This window comes from Pteropus vampyrus, unplaced genomic scaffold, assembly GCF_000151845.1.
Source record: "Pteropus vampyrus isolate Shadow unplaced genomic scaffold, Pvam_2.0 Scaffold42, whole genome shotgun sequence".
Taxonomy (NCBI): domain Eukaryota; kingdom Metazoa; phylum Chordata; class Mammalia; order Chiroptera; family Pteropodidae; genus Pteropus; species Pteropus vampyrus.
This window is the reverse complement of record NW_011888823.1, coordinates 5,128,532-5,149,990: the sequence shown is the minus strand read 5'-3', so window position 1 is coordinate 5,149,990 and position 21,459 is coordinate 5,128,532.

The window sequence follows — 21,459 nt, the reverse complement described above, 5'->3', positions numbered from 1 at the left end:
CATCCACTTGTGTCCTTTTCCTCAGAGATCACACCTCCCCATTCCTTAAAAAAGATTAATTCGGCATCAAAACCAAATTTCGAGGAAGTAACTGAGTAAAAGATTTGTGCTTTTATATGTACAACTTTCTAAAGGGTACATAGCATTCTTGGTTTATAAAGCTTGAGTCCTTTCCTCTGATCATTTTTGAGTCAAGGGTGATGCCTGATATAATGGATGAGGAATGCTAGACTTTAGTAGGACATAAAATATCATAGATTCCTCCGGTTGGAAAGGAAAAATGTCAACTAAGGGTCTTCATTCACTCCTATACATTGCTCTCACCAGTCTCTCAGAGATTTGCCTACTATTCCACAGTGAGTAATTATTCTGTTTTAAAGACCTTAGGAGATTAACACCAGTCCCTTTCCCAGAGGCCAGCAGACATCAGGCATACTAATGCTGCTACCTCATCCTGGTGCAAAACTAAGGTACGGTGGTGACCTTCAAGAAATAAAGTACCCAGTCAGTCAGGTCCCTGCCCGGACGAGGGAAATTCAGCAAGATCAAGAGAAGAGCAGCTTGAGACAGCTTTGTTGTAGTGAGGTGGCTGAAGGCTAGGTGGCAGAATAGATACACCATTTAAAACATGCCTGTTTTTCCAGAAGGGAAAGAAGCAGACACTAGTGGAAGTCTGTAACAATGGGGGTGGGGGCAGGGGAAGCAAAAGCAGGGGTAGAGGGCCACGTCCATACCCTGGGGGTCCACCGTGCGCTGGCCTAGCCTTGGCGCTGCCCTTTGTCCTGACAGCACCAAGCCAGCTGGAGGTGGGAGGGCCTCCAAGGCTCACCAGCAGCAATATTTATGGTCATTTTACCTTGGAGAAGAGGTCTAGCCAGGTCAGAACTTGATTACTTTGGGTTCATCAAAGAATCCCTAAAGCTCCTCTGATGAATAATTAGGATGTGGTCTTTAGAAGCCAAAGTGCATAAAAAAATGACCTTTTTACATTTTAAAATGTTAATTATGGAATATTTCACACACCCAAAGAGCAGAAGAGAATATAACATACCCTCTGCTCACGACACACATTTAACACATGTTAACATTTTGCCATCCTTGTCTGAGATTTTGTTAAAAAGAAATACAGAGAACTGCTGACTTTCGGCTCTAGCCCACGCCCGGCTCCCCTCCGCGGAGGTAGCCACTCTCCTGAAACAGCTTTGCATCCTTCCTGCGCAATATTTTTCTAGGTTTTACATGAAGTTTCGTATAAAACAGAATTAGAATGATTTTGAAGGTGAAACCACGTGCTTCTTTAGAGTTAATTTTGTAATGGTGCTTGTGATGGTGGCAATTTAATTAGAGTCTAAATTGACCCTCCGGCTGACTTTTGAAGGAGCTGGAGCCAACTCTGACTCAGAGTGATTTATATTTCTATGTGAGCCATACACAAGGTAATAGTTTTAAGAACTGACTTTTAAGAGGCCCCTGGAGCCATTCCAGGGAGATATGGCAGAAGAGGGAGGGCTTCGTAAATACAGCTTCTGGTTGGAGGCCTCCTATCTTCTTGGATCATAGAATTCTGGTGTGTTTTTAGATTGGACAACCCCAGAGCCATGTTTGAATTTTGGGAAAATGAGGTTCACTAAGAAAAGTGATCTATTGTGAGTTAGAAGACAATGTTGGTAGATCTAGATCTAGGATAGGTGGGGACATGGAATCACATGGGGCAGGAGGAAAGGGAAAGAATGTTAACTGCTGAAAGCAGGTTTAATACAATGCATTTGAGCCATGAAAAAGCCAAAGAAAATCACAGTGCATGGTTAGAATCTAGGTTTCATTAAAGTTCAAGAGCGAGAAGTGATAAGAGCTAGCTTACCACCGCCACCAGCCCGTAGGGCAAATTTGTGTAAATTCGGAAGCGGTGCCCTTCCTCAAGACTTATTACTTCTCTTTGTCAGAAAGTTGTTATAAAATACAGGTTTCGTTAGAACAAGAGGTGTTACTACCCTTTCAGGAAATCATCATGATGAATGTACCTATCTATGATGTCTGCTTCGTGCCACTTAGATGAGGCTAAGTACACAACCTGCCCAGCTGTGTGTACTGGCCCTGGTTGAAAGCATTTCCAAGTCATCAGGAAACACTTTTTCTGCGAGTGAGGAAAGAAAGGATTGGTCCAGTGACATGGTTTGATCTGTTATCAGGCTTGTGGAGTGGGCTTGCACCCGTTCCAAGCAGCTGACTCTGACTATGTTCTCACCTGGGCCAACCTACACCTTTGTGTCATTCTTTAGAGAAACCATGCTTTTCCTTGCCCCCATGGCTTTGCACAAATTAATCATTCTGATAGGAATGCCTTTCTCCTTTGTGCTGACTAATGAACTCTTAGTCATCTTTGAAGACCCAGATGAAATCCCTTACTTTGGAAGGTTTCCCTCACTCTCATGAGTAATTCCCTAAAGGTACCTGGCTGGTTAGCAACATTTATCCCATGTGGTCTTCTGTGTCTTCATCAGTAAAATGGGGGATGATATGCCTACTTCATAGGGTTGTTGTGAGCCTTGAATGAGGCAGTCTCTGTGAACCTCATTAGTGCTTAGTCAATCTTGCCTATTATAGTTCTACCTTCCCATTAGACTGTCTTGAAGGACCCAAGGTTTTACTAATCTTGATATCTTATTTCCACTTTTCTTTCTTTCCTACGTCTTGGCCATGAGCCCCTAATACAGTTCCTAGCACAGAGGCACTTAATAAATTAATTTTGAATGAAAAACATTCATCTTCCCTTAATTATTCCAACGTCTTCCTGAACACCTAGTTATATTTCTGCATCCCTCTGGTGGTAATGTCCGTCTTGATGTGTTTCAATTTTGTCCCTTTATACACTAGTCTAGTCAACCCTTTATGCCTCAAATGTGAGTAATTTATGGACTCTTTTAAAATAATAATAAATTCCAATATATTCCTGTGGTTGGACTTAAAATATGTTAATTGTAGCATAACCTAAATATATGTGAACATATTAAGGCATACACTCCATAAACTTATCTCAGTGTCAAATCCAACAAATATGTAAATAAACTCAGTCAAAACTACAAGCCCAACAAAATGTGAAATGACAATATTTAGTGTGTTGATGTTCGGTTGATGTTTTGCTGAAAAGAAATTACTGTTCGTGTTGTGATTATGGTTGACTATTATGGTGCAAGTTTTTTGAGCTGGCATGTACATGTTTGATGTCCTGTTCGGCGATTTAATTCTCTCACTATATATATTATTATTATTATTTTTTGGCTACAGTGGAGTCATAGTTTACATAGTGGTTAAACTCAGTTTGAAATACAAAAATTGAGTATAATCAAAATGACCCATGAACACCTTTTAAGACACGTGCAAAACAAAACAGTACTGCAAAACTTTCTTTTTTATAGCTGTATCATGTCACTCAGGTTTCACTCAGCTCCTCCACGTTGTCTCAGGATCAAGTCCACATCTGCTCTTTAGCCCATCAGCAAATGACGATGAGAGTGGTGTTGCTTAGCTCCTATGCCTTTGAAAATGGAAAATATCTTCTAGAGCTGAATAGAAGGCTGAGATAAGGAACCTGCACACAACTGAGTGACAAACTTGTGACAAAACACAAATAAAACAACATGAACGATCTCTACTGTTATGGCTGGTGTGTGTGTGTGTGTGTGTGTGTGTGCGCGCGCGCGCGTGCGTGTTTGGGAGATATATTGGAGGCAGCATACAGAGATGGCATGAGGCCAGGGGATTTGGCTACCAATCTGTCGATAAATGAGGAGGTAGGAGTCAGGTACTACACACATCATGAGTATCATGACTCACTAGTCCTGCTGTTTGTGTAGATTTAACAAGAAAAGGCACCAATTTGACCACCAAGCAGGGAATGGAAACAGTTTAACTATAAGCCAATCAAGGAGACAACATCTGTTTGGAACAAGGATTGAAAAGCTGAGTGGAAAGAAACATGGGTTTACTTAATTAAGGTAGATGGCTGTGGAAGGCAGGTGTCCCTGAGTCCCAAGCTTTGAATACCACTGTCTTTTTCCATTAAGGCAGTTACTTAACCTTGAGCAAGTTACCTAACTTCCTCGGGTTCAATTTATTCTTCTGTAAAATGGGCTGTGGTTGTTGTGAGTGTTAGATGAGACAATTTATGTAAATCACTTAGCGCAGCACCTAGTACATAGTGTATTACTTTGCTAGGATTGCCATGACAAAGTACCACAAACAGAGAGTCTCAAACAACAGAAACTCATTGTCTCACAGTTCAGGAGGCTAGAGGCCCACGATCAAGGTGTTGGCAGGCTCTGGGAAGGATTTGTTCCAGGCTTCTATCCCAACTCCTGGTATTTGGTTTGTGACAGCATAATTCTAATCTTCACATGATGTTCTACCTGAATGTGTGTCTGTCTCTGCACTTTTCCATAAGCATACCAGCCATACTGGATCCAGGGTATCCTCTACTCCAGTGCCACCTCATCTTAACTAATTCCATCTGCAATGACCCTATTTCCAAGTGCCATACTTTGGGGGTTAGGACTTTAACATGAATTTTGGGGGAACACAATTCATCCCATGAACACTCAAGTTCTAGTTATTATTATTCAAGTTACCTTCTTTAATCACTTCTCAATGGGGTATTTTTAGAGCCACAGTTTTCAGATCTATTCTCATCGTGTTTCCAGCCATGTTTATGTCTAGAAAGAACGTGCCACGAGAGCAGGAGATTTCATATTGCTTTCACCCTTGTCTTGCCTGGTGCCGAGAACAGCGATGGGCACATAGCAGACATTCAGTGAATGTGGATAAATGAACAAAGTCTGTTTCTTTCCTCCTTTCTCCTTTCCATTTTTTTCTTTTTGATTTCTCAGTAGCCAGCCCCTCTCCCTATTTTCTTTCCTAGATTGCCAAATTATTGAAGTGAAACCAAACAAATTTGAATCTCCTTTGTTGATAATTATTAAATCCTCCCTAATCACTTGCTCCCTGCAGCCAGTTAGAAAGCCATCCGGATGGCAAAGGGCGGAGGGGATGCTGGTGGTAGTGGGGATGAAGGTGATTGTGTTTCAGACAGCTAGAGCCCTCTCTGGGCATTTTCCTAAAGCTCGATATTGGCCAGGGCTACTAGGACTTTGAAGTGAATGGGACTCAGTTCTACTCTGAGAGTCTGGGAAGAAACCAGAGAGGTCAATATTGCTTGAGAGGTTGAAAGTCAAAATCTAAATGAGGACCCTTCGTCCTGGAAAGGTATAAGGCTTTATTTGGTCCTCAGAAAGGTGTGATGCATACCTTTTTCATCTGGTGCAAAGACTTCCTGGTCCACAAACCACCAGTGCAGGCCCAGAAGATGTGACTACCTGTATCAGATGGCTCCTGGTCTGAAATCATGTCAGGAGTTGTATAGATCTTGGACTTGGGCAGGAACTGGAATATGAAATGTAAGGAGACAATGCTTTGTATTCTTGGGACCCAGAGATGAATTGTCATTGGCTAAGAAGAAATGACTGAAAACAGAAAAACACACTCATAATTTGCTCACTGACTGGCATCATCTATGTGCCTTTGTATCTGTCTATCTGCTTAACTCTTCTCACAGCTGGAGAACAGATGCCACACATGCACATAGCCCCTGGCAAGACCCAGGAAGGATGCAGGTTGGGTGGGGCCTGGGGAGAAACATTGGGTTCAAGAGGGGCAGTAGCAATTCACTTTCAGCCTATCGTTACCATTTGGGACTATGAAAATAGCATTGGCTCACCCTTGTCTGACCTTTTCTTTCTTGTTTTAAAAAAAAGATTTAATTGGATATTTAATTTTATTAAAAAACCTTTTTTATTTTTATTGTGGAGATTAAGCTCAAACATACATGAAAGTAGGTAGAATAGTATAATAACCCCCCCATAAGCCCATCCTTTATCCTTAATAACCATGGCCATCCTGCCCCGCACGTACATAGCTCGACTCGCTGCTGCTATTTCCAATGACTGAATTTTAAAATATGAGGAAAATATAACTCTTCAGCTTCAGGTATGCTACTGTGTTTGTGGAGCTGCTTCTCACGCCCTGAAAATTCACCCGAACATTCCCAAATAATAAATTTGGAGATAGATGATTTCCTTTTACGTTACGGAGGAAGAATTTGGTGACCAATAAAAGAATATTTGAGGAAAGTGGCAGGTAAAGGACTTTGAATTTCCAGTCTGGACATTTGAGAGGATGGGGTAGGAGGTACATGATCCAGGCAGAGGAAGCAGTGAAGTAGGTGGATATCCGGCAAAGCTACTCTGAGCACAGAGAATGCAGCGGGTCTAGAAAGAACAAGGCTGGTGGTAGAGATCTGGGGATCATCCACAAGAATGAGGCAGTATAAGCATGAACTCCCAGAGAGGGGGCACTATGCAGAGGATCATCTTGGTTTGAGCTTTTGAGATGAACTCAATTTATTGCCAGGACCCATACTCAGTGTCCCAGGAAAGCAGAGAGGCGGTGCTGGGGAGGAGGAAGGGGAGGAGGACATCCGTTCGGTTTGATCTTGGTGAACAAGGTCAAGAGCTGGTCATCATGTCAAGGTGGGAAGAGATTGGGATGTGTGGAGAGAAATGAGCATTTGAAACAGCTGGAATGGACTGGGTGGGAGGGAGGACTCATGGAAAAGTGGGAAGGGAAGGTGACTGCCTGCTTACCCAGAAAGCAAGTCCCTCTACCCATGCCCAAAAGTATCTATTTCAGGAGAGAGAGAGAGAGCAAGAGAGAGAGAGAGAAACAACCTCTGCTAGTTTGAGTTTGTAACTTCAAGGAATATCTAGACCCTCTTTTAAAAACTCACCTGATTAGGTCAGGCTCGCCCAGGAAAATTTATGTTTTGATTGACTCAAAGTTGACTTAAAACTAAATACATTTGCAGCATCCCTTTGCCTTTGCCCTATAAAGTAACATAATCACAGGTGATATTCTATCGCCTTCGCCATAGTCTAGTGGTTAGAAGCAAATTGAATGTCCCATCAATAGTCAAGAGGAGGAGATTATACAAGAGTATAGGTCATTGGGGGTCAGCTTAGAATTCTGCCAACCGTGATGCTTGACAGATCAATGCCATTGTTGTCTTCAGGTTCCCCACTAGTAAAACAATAGGACTCTGAGTCCTTGGATCAGTGCTAAATCTCAATCGTTAAGAGAGAAAGGATTTAAGAGAAGAAAAAACATTAAGTTGTTTTCACCCTTCTCAAATGCTGTAGTGTTTCAAAAAAGTCAGAGGAGGCTACCAGCAAATAAACTCAAGGCAGCAGACACTTAACGAGAGTAGTTAGCAAGAGGCACTGTCCTCCACTTTGTATTATCAGGGACACAAAGATGAGTGTGTTTCTTGATTGCAGAGATCTTTACAGTTTTTGTGGAAGATCGGATGCACATAGTTAGTACAAAGTGGCTGAAAGGTAATGTCTTAAGAGATGTAAGGAACCAGCCTGAGGGCCGTAAGACCACACTCAGGGCATTCTTATAATACACACACCTGGATAGATGTGCTGTGGTTTCTGGTCATTTAAGCATCCTTGTCTTTTTGAGTGCCCTAAGGAGTATGACCAATTCTAGGGAAGAACACGCAAACTATTATTGCCAGGTTGGGCCTCGGCATTGGCTGACATCTGGTCAACCCCACAGTACTAAAGCCACACAGACCTGCAGTGCAGAAGGGACTGACAGCCCCAGTGAAGAATTAGGTTTTCCAGTTCTGACTTCCAGGGGTTACTCAAAGTCTCGGGGATGCGAGAGGAGGGGAAGACATCAAGAAAACGGACGAGGACTGTTTAGGTTGGGAGTAGAATCCGGTCCCATCCTGAGTCTGGCTGAGCCCACCCCATCTTACCTTCAAGTCTTTGAAATGTGTTACCTGGATGGTGAGCTAAGCCATGCTTGGCAGGAAGGAGAGGGAGGCTGTGTGGTCTGGCAAAGAGCAGAGCAGAGGGACAGAGGGACCAGGTTTGAATCTGTAGCTGACTCATAGCACGACCTATGCCAAGCATTTCACCATTCAGTCCAGCTGGAAAATGAGGAAAAGACCCAAGTCAAGATCGCACCGAGAAATCCAGATGCCTTTCACGAGAATAAACAAGGCCGCCTTCCTTTCACTCTGGTCTCTGTTTCTCTGTTTCTGTGTGAGTGTGTGAGTGTGTGTGTATGTGTGTGTGTGTCTGTGTGTGTGTGTGTGTGTACGTGTATGTATGTGTGTGCGTGTGTACGTGTGAGCTTCGATCATTTCCCTCTGTTCCCCTTCCTCTTACTCTGCAGATCAGCTTTGGGACTTGATTTTGATCTCAATTTCTGTCGCCGTCTTCAGGTGCGATTGGGCAGAGTCCACAGTGCCCCTCTCTACTCCCTGTCCCTTCCTTTTGCTTCCTTTCTAGCTCAAGTGAGGTCTGGTTTTCTGCCGCATCTCTTGAGTGGTGTGTGTGGGCAAGCCTCTGCCCCTCATCTTGACAATGGAAATGCTGGGGGTGGGGGGATGGGAAAAGCTCTTGACCTGGCAAAGGCCTTGCAGGGCTCTGGTTCTGTCTGTTGCTGGAGCAACGGCAGTGATTTTCTTTCTTTCTTTTTTTTTAATAACCACTTCTGGTACAGGAACAAAGAACAACAAAAAAATCACTCCTTAAAGCGAGCACTTTTCTATGGCTTGGATTCCCCTTTTCTCTGCCACCCCCTGCCCCGCTCTCCAGGTCCTCAGACAGGCCAAACGTTTTTCACCTTTCTACTGTTTCGTCCTTCCTATCTACCTAGGAAAAGCAAATCTGTTTTTCTGCCTGGCCTCCCTCTTTCTTCCCATTCTTCCTCATTTAGGATGATTTTGAGAGTTGATTGCCTTTTATTGTCTGCATTTTAGTTGACTCCATTTGCAGAGGGAGACTTTGTTCGGCGGCTGACTGTGTCTGGGAAAACACTGGTTAGGAATTATGCAGACCTGAGTTGGACCATATGGCTTCCACCAATTAGCCGAGTGACTCTGGTGAGTTACCTTTCTGAGCTTCAGTTTTCCTTGCCTGTAAAATAGAAATAATTTAGCCTACTAGGCAGCACTGATGGGATCACCCAACAGGATAATGTATGTAAAATTCTTAGCACACTGCCCACTAGGTAGATGGGCTTTTGAGCTGAAGTTCTCATTCTTAGACTCATTGTGGATAGCGGAGAGTGTTTCCTCTGTTGATAGCCTTGGTTTCCCCTCTCAATGTAGTTCTCTTTCCCTTCTGTATCAAGCATAATGATGATTGTCCTACCTCTGCTCATGGTTAGCAAGGCTTGAACCTTCCCTGTCCCATCACAGTGACTGGCTCAAGGTAGGACACCTGACACCATCAGGGCTCACCTATGGGTAAAACTGAGGCAATTAGACTTTCTCTTTCATAAATGTGAATGAAAGGCACAGAAGGAGGAACCAGTTGGTAGTGACCTTGGGTACTGAGAAGTCTTAGGAAGCTTGGATATTGGAACAATAACATGAACACATATTTAGTAGGAAGTGTGGATGATGGCACCAATAGGCTAGAGATGAGTGAATGGCCCTGAATCACACAATCCTTTGGTTTTATTGTTGCAGGAGCCCATGATTCCATGACATTGCTGATACCCTTTCAGCAACCCCTCCATCCTCTTGAACTAGTTGGAGAAGATTTCTGTTCTTTGCAACCCAAAGAGCTTTTACGGATCATAAAGTGTTCAGTGGTCCTGGTTTGTCACTGAAATCCTCCTTCACACCTTGAACCATGTTGGGGATTGTGTGTCTTCATGGAATGTTGATTCTGCGAGATACCATATGATAAGGGGTCATTACCCTATCAATTTTGACACATAGAAATCTTTCACTCTTAGGAAACGCCTGAGGTATCAAACACTGGTCCTTATGCTGAAGTTTGAACTCTCTTTCCATCATTCTTTTTATTCCCTCTGTGAGTCTCATAGCTCTTTTTTTCCCTTCAAATTGTTTGGTTTCTAGGAGACCAGAAATCTTTTGTTTCCGCGTCCCAAAAACTGAGTTTCTTAGGGGAATGGTACTCAAGAAATGAAATCTCTTTTAAAAGTTTTAAACTGTAAAACTTTCCAAAGATGCTTGATGTTTCAAACCTTGACCTTATCTTTCTGACAATTCACTATATATTTACAGATATTTATCACTTTGATGCTCACAGCAGTACCTGGCTGGCTAAATGTACCCATTCTATCAACCTGGAAATAAAAGCTCAGAGGAAGACTGGTTGGTAGTATGTGTCTCTGAGACAAATCAGCTTTGGAAACCTGGGGAGAATCCCTCCTTCCTCCACTCTCCCAGGCTCACTGCCAAGCTGCCAGTTAGAGACCCGAGCCTTGGGCAAAGCTCATTTCAGGCTGAGTCAAAAACACAGGGGAGTCTTGTTCACACGTGCCCAGCAAGGAAAGCCTTCCAACAAAGATGTTTCAAGGAACCTCATCAAGGACTTAGGACACCTTTGCTCTTCTCCAATAGGAGAGAGAGCCCACCAACTTAGAGAGTGCCCAGCTCTCCAGGCAGTGAGTAGGGAAAGAGCTTAGAGATGTCCTTAGATTCTGTCTCCATGGCCACAGTTAGTCTCTATGGAGTTCAGGGTTGGGGGCCATTCATAATAGGCACAAAATGCACTTTTAGCCTTGTAACCACAGATCTGTTAAGACAGCTCCACCGCTGTCCTGAACATCTCTGTGACGTTACCTTAGAAACCAGCTAAGCCACTTCATTGCTTTTCTCTAGTACCTGCGGGTTAAACTCTTTCCATGAGCTAATACTGTCAGCCTTTTCTCAACCCAAACCAACACTGTTGTGGAGGGAAATTTTAGAATGAGTGAACTAAAGACTTTTTGAGATATGCCTATACCCCCGAACTTTGAGGCCCTGACCACGTTCCTGAGTGAGATCAGGAGTAAGGAAAATGGTGAAGCACCTGAAAAGAGCCTGCTGCTTCCTAGGTTCTCAGTCTTAGTGTTTTTCAGATGACTATATGAAAATAGGAAAAATTCACAGTCTACCAGGTTCATGTTTACAGTAGAGTGTCTTTACGGGGCTAGGTGAGAGTACCTCTGGGGGAGAAGTTAGAGGTAGATGTCTTATAGGATGGCCAGTTAAACTGGAATTTCAGATAAACAATGAATAAATCTAGTATGTATATATCCCATATGATACTTGAGACATATTAAAATTTATATGTTGTTGATCCGAAATTGAAATTCAACTGGGTGTCCTGTATTTTCATTTGTGAACTCTTGACAACTCTACCTGGAATGGGCACAATCTCTGGCATCTCCAGGTTTGTGTGGAGGTGGCATGTGCATACGTTTGCATGTAGGAGGCATTGGTACCAGAACAAATAGGATGGGCATATGTGTGAAAATGTATCTGTATTTTTGGAGGAAACAATATCTGGGTCAGAGATCATTCCAGTGTTTTTATTTTTTGTTTTTTGAATGATTCCAAAATTATTAATTTTTTTTTATTTCTAAACATTTCCTTGGAGAATTCCAAAGGCCCTCCGGAAACTTTGAACGATTGACCTTCTAAGTGTCCCCAGTAGGTCATTTGGAAGAAGGAGTTAGCTAGGATTTTTAGAGTAGTATGTAAACCTTTCCCCGCTTCTTTTTATCATTATTTAGAGTTGTTCTCATCACACTCCTCTTTCTTCTGTTTGAAGAGCCACTGAGGAGATAAAATATGAAGACAGAAGCTGTAGGAGCTTAGGCGTGGCTGGGGAAAAAATAAATCGACTCTTAGAGGTTCCTGCATCCAGTAATGGCTCTGTGGGTGGGGTGAGGATAGGCCCTGGGCTAGGACTCAGGGAAACCTGGCTGTAGATGAGTCAGCCCTCTGCGGGTCTAGGAATGGGAGACTCCACACAGCTGGCTCCAGGCTGTGCAAAGGAAGTAGCAAGTGAGGCCTTTAGTCCCAGGCTAAATCCTGGAGGGGAAAGGGTGGGACAGGCAGCATTACTGGTCGCAATAAACTCCAAAGCACTGCTTTGAGCTCTTTGGGTGCCCTGGAATGGAGGTGTGAGCTCAACCACCAGTCTGGGATGTCTGGATCTTTTTGTTCAGGGCAGATTTGCCACAGCTTGATGCTAGTTGTCAGAGGGCTTGACCAGGATTAAGCAGCGTTAAGTGCCAGGAAGGGGTAAGGAGATGGACTGGCCCTAGGTTTCCAGCCCCGGCAAGCTCTCCCTGTTTGCCTGGGTAGGACGCGCACTCTGGAACCAAGTGTTCCTACGGCATCCAGGACCCAGGGCGACCTTGTTCTCAGCTCTAATACCTGGGAGCACATACCCTGTCTCAGTGAGGGGCCACCTGGGTCAGGAGGAGGCTGTGCAGCTCCACCAGTGTCTCATTCTCCAGACACAGAAAATACACCTGGCTGCAGATTCTGGAAAACTTGGGTTTGATCAAGCTGGAGACTTGACCTGTTAGTGTAAGTGAGAGGATAGGATTTCTGCAGGCTTCCATGTGCCTCCAAGTTCCTGGGCAATGCAGGCACCAGTCAGCTTTAGCAGACCTTGCTAAAGCATTTGCCTTCTCTTTGCCAACATTTCGACTCCCATTTAGCTGAGGGAACAGACAAACGGATATGTCCGTTTGACCTCAGTTTCCTCATCTGTAAAGTGGGTGGCACCTTATTGATTCCCAACCTCAAATTAGGACATCCCTTTCTTAAACCTATGATGATGTAGATTAGATGTCAAGTTAAGAATCTCTTTGTGAAGTCTCTTGGGGTTGTCCCTAACATCCATTTCCTTAAATTTGGAGATCTTGAAATATAATTCTCGGGAATGTCAAGGATTTACTGTACATCAAAATGTTGATAGCGTGTTTTCTCTGGTTGTTGGGATAATGGACAATCTTATGTGTCCTCTTCGTACTTTGTGCATGAGTTCGCATTACTCGTACAAGAAGAAATAAGCATGACTTTTAAAGGTTGTCTTCAGAGGGAGAAGTCCGGGCCATTTCCTAACCTTTGCCTAGAGGATACTGACGGGTGAGCAGTGATTTTGTGTAGGGAGGCAGGATCAATTCTGTGACCTCCGGAAGGGCCTTCCAGCGTGTTAATCTGTGCTCAATGCCCACAGCCAACTCATAGCTATCTGCAGGAGCATGTTGCCAGGAACCAGAGAAGGAGGAAGACGACGAGAGAGAATGGGGAAGGGAGAACGGAGGAAGAAAGAGAAAGAGAAAACTGCGCTGTCATGAAAAGCTTGAAACTTCCTTTCAGCCTTTCCCTTATAATTAGCTGGTGCAGCTGGAGGGGAAGAAGTCTTGGTGAGTTGCAACTTGTTGGCCTTCAGTCCTCAGGATGTTTTGGGTTTGCTCAGGGTTGGGGGAGAGCTTAGTTCTCAGATGGCTCCTCCTCCCTATCTGTCTTTTTATTTTAATTCCTTGCCTGGAGCGGGTGGTGTGAAGGCTTGGAAACTTTCTAGAGTCTTGGCCAAAAAGCCTCCTACCCCCCCACCCCCCTAGGGCTGGCCTGGAGATGGCAGGAAGAACTTGTTGAAGCAGGTTTCTCTCCGCCAATGATTTGGGAGGCGACTCTGCAAAGGTCCTGGGAGGAGCAGAGCAGAAGGAAGGAGGGGGTGCAGGGTCCAGCAAGGGCGAGTGCAGTCTAGTTGGTTCCCCCAGGCAGGGAGCCTCTCGCGAATGGCCATGTGAGCATCTGCCTCCTGTTTGCTTTGCGGAGTCCAAGGCTGTCTGTCAATGGCGCACCGTGGGTCCCCAAGGCAGCATGGCCTGGTGGAGAACAGCTGGGCCTCCAAAATCAGATGACTGGATTTGAACCCTGATTCTCCGCTTACCACTTGAGTAACGTGCAGCCAGGTACTTAATTTCACTGTGTCTCAGTTTCCTCATCTGTCAAGTGGGTGTAATGGTAATACACCTTCTTAAGAAGGTTGCTCAGCATAACCCCTGGCACATGATAAGCACAGATAGAAGCTTCTATTATGACTGTTCTTGCAGAAGACCACATGGCTTTGATTATGGACGAGCATATCTGCCTTTTCACCCTATCCAGAGCCGAGTTTCAGCAGGAAGGATGGGGATTCCCTGCAGGTAAAAACTTCTAGCTGTAAGTGGGCAGTGTGTTACAGGATTCCCAGGATTCGCCTGCCTGCCCTGGGTGCCACACTAGGGACACACGGGAATCTGCCTGTGTCCCTTACCAGACCACATACTCATTAAGAGCTGAGATTGAATCACATTTGTCTTGTATCTACACTCTTCATACATAGTAATCACTTACTAAATGCTTTCTAAATGAAAGTGGTCACCGTACTAATAGCTAACATTTATTAATTGCTTGCTGTTATGTAATCCTCATCACAATCCCGTTTAACGGATGATGAAACCGAGGCTCATAGATGAGAAACTGACTTTCTGGGTGAGGTTAATCAGCAAGTGGCAGAGCTTGGGACAGAAGAACATTTTCTGCCTGTAAACCCTGTGCCTGTTTTTTCCTAGGGCCTGTCTGCGGCGACCCCCTCTCTAGAGCCTCCTTCTTTCCCTCTTCTTTTGTCTCCCCAGTATTGCAGGAGACGGTTTCTCCTAGTCCCTTTTCTGGGAGAGAAAGAAGTTTGCAGAATGCCCGTCTTCAAGCAGGGCCACTAAGGTCATTGGGAACTGGCCAATGCAACCAGCCAAGCAAAAGGCACTTGAAATCTCCAGGCCAGGCCAGTCATCTTCAGAACTTCTCTATCACTCTTTGCTTTCTGTCTATCCCTACCCCTGCTTGGGTCCTGAATCCATGCCTCTAGCTCAGATAGCACCAGAGCCCACAGAATTAGGACTGTCACCGTCTTGGGAGAAGGCGATGGGTTTCCCTCGATGTAGTTCAGTAACGTGCACCTGTCCCTCCCTCCTCCCTTTATCCTTTCTCTCCCCATCAATCTGCCCTCCAGGCTTCAAGTGCCAATTAGTTCCCGTCGAAGGATTGCATTAGTTTCCTGTTGCTGCTGTAACAAATGAACCACACATTCAGTGGATGAAAACAACACAAATTTATTCTCTTAGAGTTCTGCAGTTCAGAACTCAGAATGAGCCCAAAGGAGGCTCACATCATGTGATGGCAGGGATGGTTCCTTCTGGAGGCTCCAGGGGAGAATCTGGTTCTTGTCTCTTCCAGCATCAAGGTGCTGGCATGCCTTGGCTTCTTGGCTCATGGCTGCATCACTCCAGTTTCTGCTTTCTTCATTCCATGGCTTTCTGCTCTCTCTATAGCCACTGCCTGCCTTTTAGAAGTACTGTTGTGACTACATCATTGGGCCCACTTGGCTAATTAATCCAGGACAGTCTCTTCCTCTCAGATCCTTGGCTTACGTCTATAAAATCCATTTTACCATATAAAGTAACCTAATCAGAGGTTCCAGGGATAAGGTCGTAGATGTCCTTGGGGGCATATTTCAGGCTACCACAGGCATCGTTTGCGCTTCTAGTGCAACTCTCCACCCACCTGCCTGTGCATTATACAAGTTAATCAAAGCTACCATTTACCAAACACAAACTCTGTGCTTGGAGCTGGACCAAGTGCTCTGTGCACAGAGCCTTGCTGACTCCTCGCAACCCTTTCTGGTGCTGGCACTATTATTTTTATTCTCAACTTACAGAAAAGAAACTAAAGCCTGAGATTTAAGTGACTTGCTTGAGGTCACACAGTAAGTTAAGGACCTGAGATTGAACCCAGGTGTGTTTGCTTCCAAGATCATTCTCTTTAACACCTCACTCTTTCTGCTGTGATAAGCTAGCCCCTAAGAAGGTCCCCATGATCCTTGATTTCTCCCACATTGTACAAGGATTGGTCAGAGCGACCAATAGAATACCATGAAAGGGAGAGCATGTGTCTTCTGCGGCCAAGGCATCAAAGACATTGTAGCTTTGTTCTTTCTCTGACATTGTAGCTTTGCTCTTTCTCTGATGCTCTGGGGAACTAGACGCCATGTCATGAGTACTCTCAAGCAGCCCTATGAAGAGGTTCAAGTGGTGAGTAACTGAGGCCTCTTGCCAACAACCAGCACCAGTTTTCCAGCTGTGTGAATGAGCCATCTTGCAAGTGGATCCCCAGCCCCAGCCAGGCCCTCAGATGACTGCAGCCCCGGCTGACATCTTGACTGCAACTTCATGAGACACTGAGTCCAACCACTCAGCTAGGACATACTCAGAAACTGTGATATAATAAACATTTATTTTGTTTTTAGCCACTTCTTGAAGTAATTTATTATGCAGCTATATAGATGACTGATAACAAGGCCCAAGTTCTAGAAAGCTGGTCAGGTTTTGCTGTCAGCTCTAGCTATGTCAGATGAAATATTAGTCAGGCCTTGACCCTTTGAAGCCGTGTTCCATTCCAACAGGTTAGCTGCCCAGCCCTGGAGTTGTAGACCCAACAATTTTGGAATGTTCCCCATTCCTGAGCCACTTTCCATAAAGAACGGAAATACCTTGCATCTATTATTCCCTTGCTCATCAGTGGCTCCTAATGCTTCTCTCGAGCCCAAAGTCTTTAGTCTGCTATTCACTCTCCCTCTCCCCTGCTTCACAGCCCTCCAGTCTCATCTCTCATTGCTCCTCAGGCTGACCCTTCAAGCCTGGTCAGACCAAGGTGTTCATGGCTGTTATATTTCTTCTGGGTCTGCTTGCTTGCACTGTACTCTCCTCAGCAGTTGCAAATGAATGAACAGATAGATACACACTGAGGACCTGCTAGGTACCAGGAGCCAATGATGAAGGCTTGTATGTATGATGTCTCCCGTTGCACAGTAAGCAATTTTTACAGAGAAGAAACCTGAGGTTAAATGACCATCCCAAAGCCTCAGAGGAAGTAAGAGACAAGAGTTAGTACTGCTAGGGTAAGGCTCATCAGCCCTGCGGCTGTAAGTTCAGTGATTTTCCACTACCCCATATTCTATCTGACTCACATTTCTATGGAATTTTACAGTTTATAAAGCCCCTGCTTATTATAACTTTTATTGAACTTCATGACAACCCAGCGTGAGAGATGAAGCAAGAATTGCTCACCCCTTTTCACAGACAATAAACCTGACACAAGGGAGAGAATTCGTCCTCATAGAGAGAAGTGTCAGAGATGTAAGTCCAACTTAGTCTCCATCTCCAGACCCACCATTCTTTCCTCCACCTTCTCTTTATACAGCTCCCTAAATCTACTGTAGACTTTTGCATATAACTGATGACCAGTGCATATTTGTTGGCCAATTAAGTTTTTAATGTATCTTTTCTTAAATGATACAAAAGGAGCTCTGGTATCTGAAGAGTTATCTATGATGACTGAGACTAATTTATAAAAGAACTTTGAGGTATAGCAAGAAGGTAAGAGGCTTCAGAAAGAGCTTTCTGATGGAAAAGGCTAGTGGTATAGTCACTGACTGTTGAGCAAAGGAGACATGGGATTGACTGTGCTGGGGAATCTCTGAGAATGACCCACCCTTGCCTGGGCCCAAGGAAGTGCTGTTTATTCTTAGGGGCAGGGGGGTGGAAAAATGAGCCACAGAGGGCCCAGAAAGCCCAGCATCTATGACTCTGTGATATAGGTCATTATGCAAGTCGCTGAAGCAGAGCAGAGGAAGAGGAAGAGTGTGTCACTTCATTGGATACTTCCTGTCCCTAATGCTTAGGACTTCAGCTGATGAAGAAGCTGTTCTTTAAAGAGGTTCTTTGAGGACAAAGTCATACAGGATCAGGCACCTTGGGCTTTTGAGGCCTCACAGGTTGTCCTAACCATGCACCTGTCCTTAGGTATACTAAAATACTCCAGTAGGCATTCAATAAATATTTGCTGAATGTTTGAACGAATGTTACATAAATGGATAGCTGTGGCTTTCTCCTGTCTCTGCAGGCTTCTAATAATATGTCACCCCGTCTTGGAAACCCTTCCCAGTTCTGACTGCCTTTTGTTATTATGGTTTCCTTCTGCCCTCTAACCCTGCGCCAACCAAATCCAATGGACCATTGTCCTACCTTCTGTGGACATAGTCCATGACTAGTCACCAGCCTGTGATCATCTTGACCTAGTTTCTTAAAGCAACTTTACATTCAGATTTAGAACCTATTTGGAATAATAGATGTGAAGAGACTCAAGTACAGCACAGAAAGCAGTGTGGGTGCACGGTGGGCTTTTTGCAGCTAAGCCTTTTTTACAGAGTCTACCCTGGGGTGTGTGTGTGTGTGTGCACGAATTGTGGGGGTGATGGGGCCATTACCCAGATCACAGTGTAGAGTGGCACCAAAGCCTCCATCTGGGAGCCGGGGGTAAGTTCAAGATCTGCCACACGTGAGCTGGTGAGTGTGACCTTGACCAGTTCTTCCAGCTCTGGGTCCTGGGTTCCTCACTGTGAGTGGGAGGATTGGTATCCTTCATTCTGTCATCCACTCAACAACCATTTTCTGAGCACCTAGTGTGCGCTTCGATGATACAGCAGTGAACGAAATACGGTTTCTGCAGTCACGGAGCGTGTGTAGAGGCGGAGGCAGACGATAACCAAGTAAAGCAATGAGCAGGGAGGTAACATGTCACGTTAGATGAGATGAGAGAGATGAAGGTAAGTACAACAGGGTAAGTGTGGGGGGGATGAAAGGAGCCTGCTTAGATCATGTGGTTGTGGAAGAAGTCTCCCAAGTGGCGACATTTGAGCAGGGACCTGAATGAAAGGAGCGGGCAGCCCTGCTTGTATCTGGAAGGGTAGAGTCTCAGAAAAGCAAGAGTAAATACAAAAACCTTTAGAGGAAACCCATTTGGTATATTTAGGGAACAGCAAGGAGGCCAGGTGGGGACAGAGGGCAGAGAAGTGGCCAGGAGAGCTGGGCCACGGGAAGGACCTTGGATTGTATCCTGAGTAATTGAGGAAGCCATCAAGGCATGGAGAGCAAGGGACTGGCATGGTAACCGACTTGTGCGTTAAAAAGATAAGTTGATCCCAAGTTATATGGAATTGGGCTTCTAGCTCCAGGCTGAGTGGATCTGGTTTGGTAGGGCAGGGGGCGCAATAGTCCCAAAGCCAGGTCCTGCCCTAGAGGCAGACTTTGTGAGCAGCACCAGGACAGACGGAGCGTGGAACCTGCTTGCTCATGTCTCAGCCTGCCTCTGCACCCGAGCTTCAGCTCCAGACCTCACTGGTGTGCAGGAGCACAGAGCTCGCTGACTGCTTGAACTGTACTCCCAAACCATAGGCCATAGCCACTGCTAGATTGGGGTGTGGGAGACTAACTTAGGGGTTTAAACATTTGTCATCTCAAACACTCACAAATGATACATTCTTTCCTCATTGGAAAAATCTTTCCTCTTTTCCTGCCTCTTCCCTCTAGCGTTCCCCATTCCCATCTTTATTTACTCTTCTGTTTAGTTCTCTTTTCTTCCTTATCTATCCATCCTCCAAGGATCGCATAGCATTCCCTAGAAACCAGAAGCTTATCAAGCAGAACCTTATAACACGGACTCCCTGACCCGTAGAAAATCTCAGACATTGGCCTTTGGTCTCAGGATTAGAAAGCTGTAGAGTCTGTATCAGAATGTGACTAGAATTCTGCTAAGAGATCTCCATTTCATTGTCTTCCTGGAGGTCCCAGCAAATAGCATGCTGCAATGAGACCAACGATGCAGGTCTGCCCAAGGCTCTCTGGGAACAGAGAAGGGAGCCCAGTCCTGCTGCAGAGGTGGGAGGGGCTGTCAGGGAAGTCTTCCTGGAGGAAGGGGTATCTGAAATAGGTTTAGGAAGGTGAGTGGGATTTTTCCCGGCAGAGAAGAGATGTGGAAATGGGGGTGGGGGAGTGTGAGCAAGAGTGCTGGGAAAATATGTGGTGTGTTTTTGGGGGAGCAATCAGTCAATTATCTAAATTAAATACCAAAAGGTTTTTTTCCCACCTCAGTGGGAAAAAAGTTGGATACATTGACCCAATTGAAGTGCCTGGCCAAGATTGTTTGACCCAATCTTGTAGTTTTTGTTTTGTTTTTACATAACTATCACAAACAGAATAAATACAGATCATTTTCAGGTAATAAGTGAGATTAAATATTTATATTATGTTCAGGTCAAAGGGCAAATAAGATGTGGGGGGAGATGGGAGGAGAAGATTGGGGTCAGGGCTGGGAATTTCCTGTTTAGACAGAATGGTGTCTGGTCAGTCGGTGACGTTTGATCCTGAGAGGGGGAAAAAAAAAAGATTGCAAAGCCTGGTCGAAAGGCTCTAAAACACTCCACTCAACTGGAAAACCTCCTCTCAAGTCTTCTACTCCCTCTTCCTAGAGATGGTTTGTTAAGAGCAGTAAGTGAAGAAGGGATTTAAAGAGAAGAAATTCTGATTCATAATAATAATACCTGGTATTCATGCCACACCTTTCTCCTAAGATGCTCAGACTGCTGTAGGGAAATTACATCACTCATTCCTCACAACCCCATCCCCCACTTCCTTGCCCCCGAACCTGCACAAGCTGTAGGCAGCCCTGGGCACAGCTTCCGTGGCCGGCTCAGAGGCATCGGCCCGGATGTTTAGGCCCTGACGGTCAGGTCAGGTCTCATGGCTCTGCTGTCTCTGCTCCTTTGACCCAGGCTTGCGAAAGAACACTAGACATCTGTCCACTTATCGTCTCACACAAGCCATACTAGAGAGATATCCACCATTTCTAAAAATCTCCAAAAAAGAAACCATTATGACCTTCTTTGAAAGTGTATCACAGCCCCAGTAGAGTAAGGAAGTTCTTCTTGATACCTAACTCAAATCTCTTCAGCTGTAGTGGAGCTCCATTCTTTTCGGACTTGTTTGCAGTTGGCACCAAGAACAGCTACTGTGTCCCCATTGCTTCAAGGAGCTACTTGTGTGCAGATTGAAGGTCAGCGTTATTTCAGTAACCGAATGTAACCACCACACTGTCAACCGTGTAAATGGTGTGAAACACACAGGTAGAAAAGATGTTTCTAATAGCAAGGAAAAAAAAAAGATTGAAATTAACCCTTCTGCTTTACTCCTCACCAGCTACATCGATCTTGAGCACATTTCTTTATTTCTCTATTACGGTTTTTTCAGCTTTGAAGCAAAATAATGCCAGCCCCACCTATTTCACAGGGCTGATGTGACAATTGGGAGGGATTGCATTAGTGAAAATGCTTTTTAATCTGGTCAGGATGACGGACACGAAAGGATTGCTGCTATTTTTAAAAAATCTTGGAGACATAGGGTCTGTCGGCTCCAACATCTGAATGCTTATCATGCAAGTCTCATCTCGATTTTAAATAGGAAGCAGAGGAATGGGAAGTGGAAGGAAAGATTAATTGGGCAGGGCAATTTAGGAATGTCACGAAAAGACTCTTGAGTCTTAAAAATTAGGAGGAAGATGATTGATATCACAGCTTGAGAATAGAATTTCTTGTCCAAGACAATAGTTTCGAAAGAAAATCATCCTGGTTTCTTACT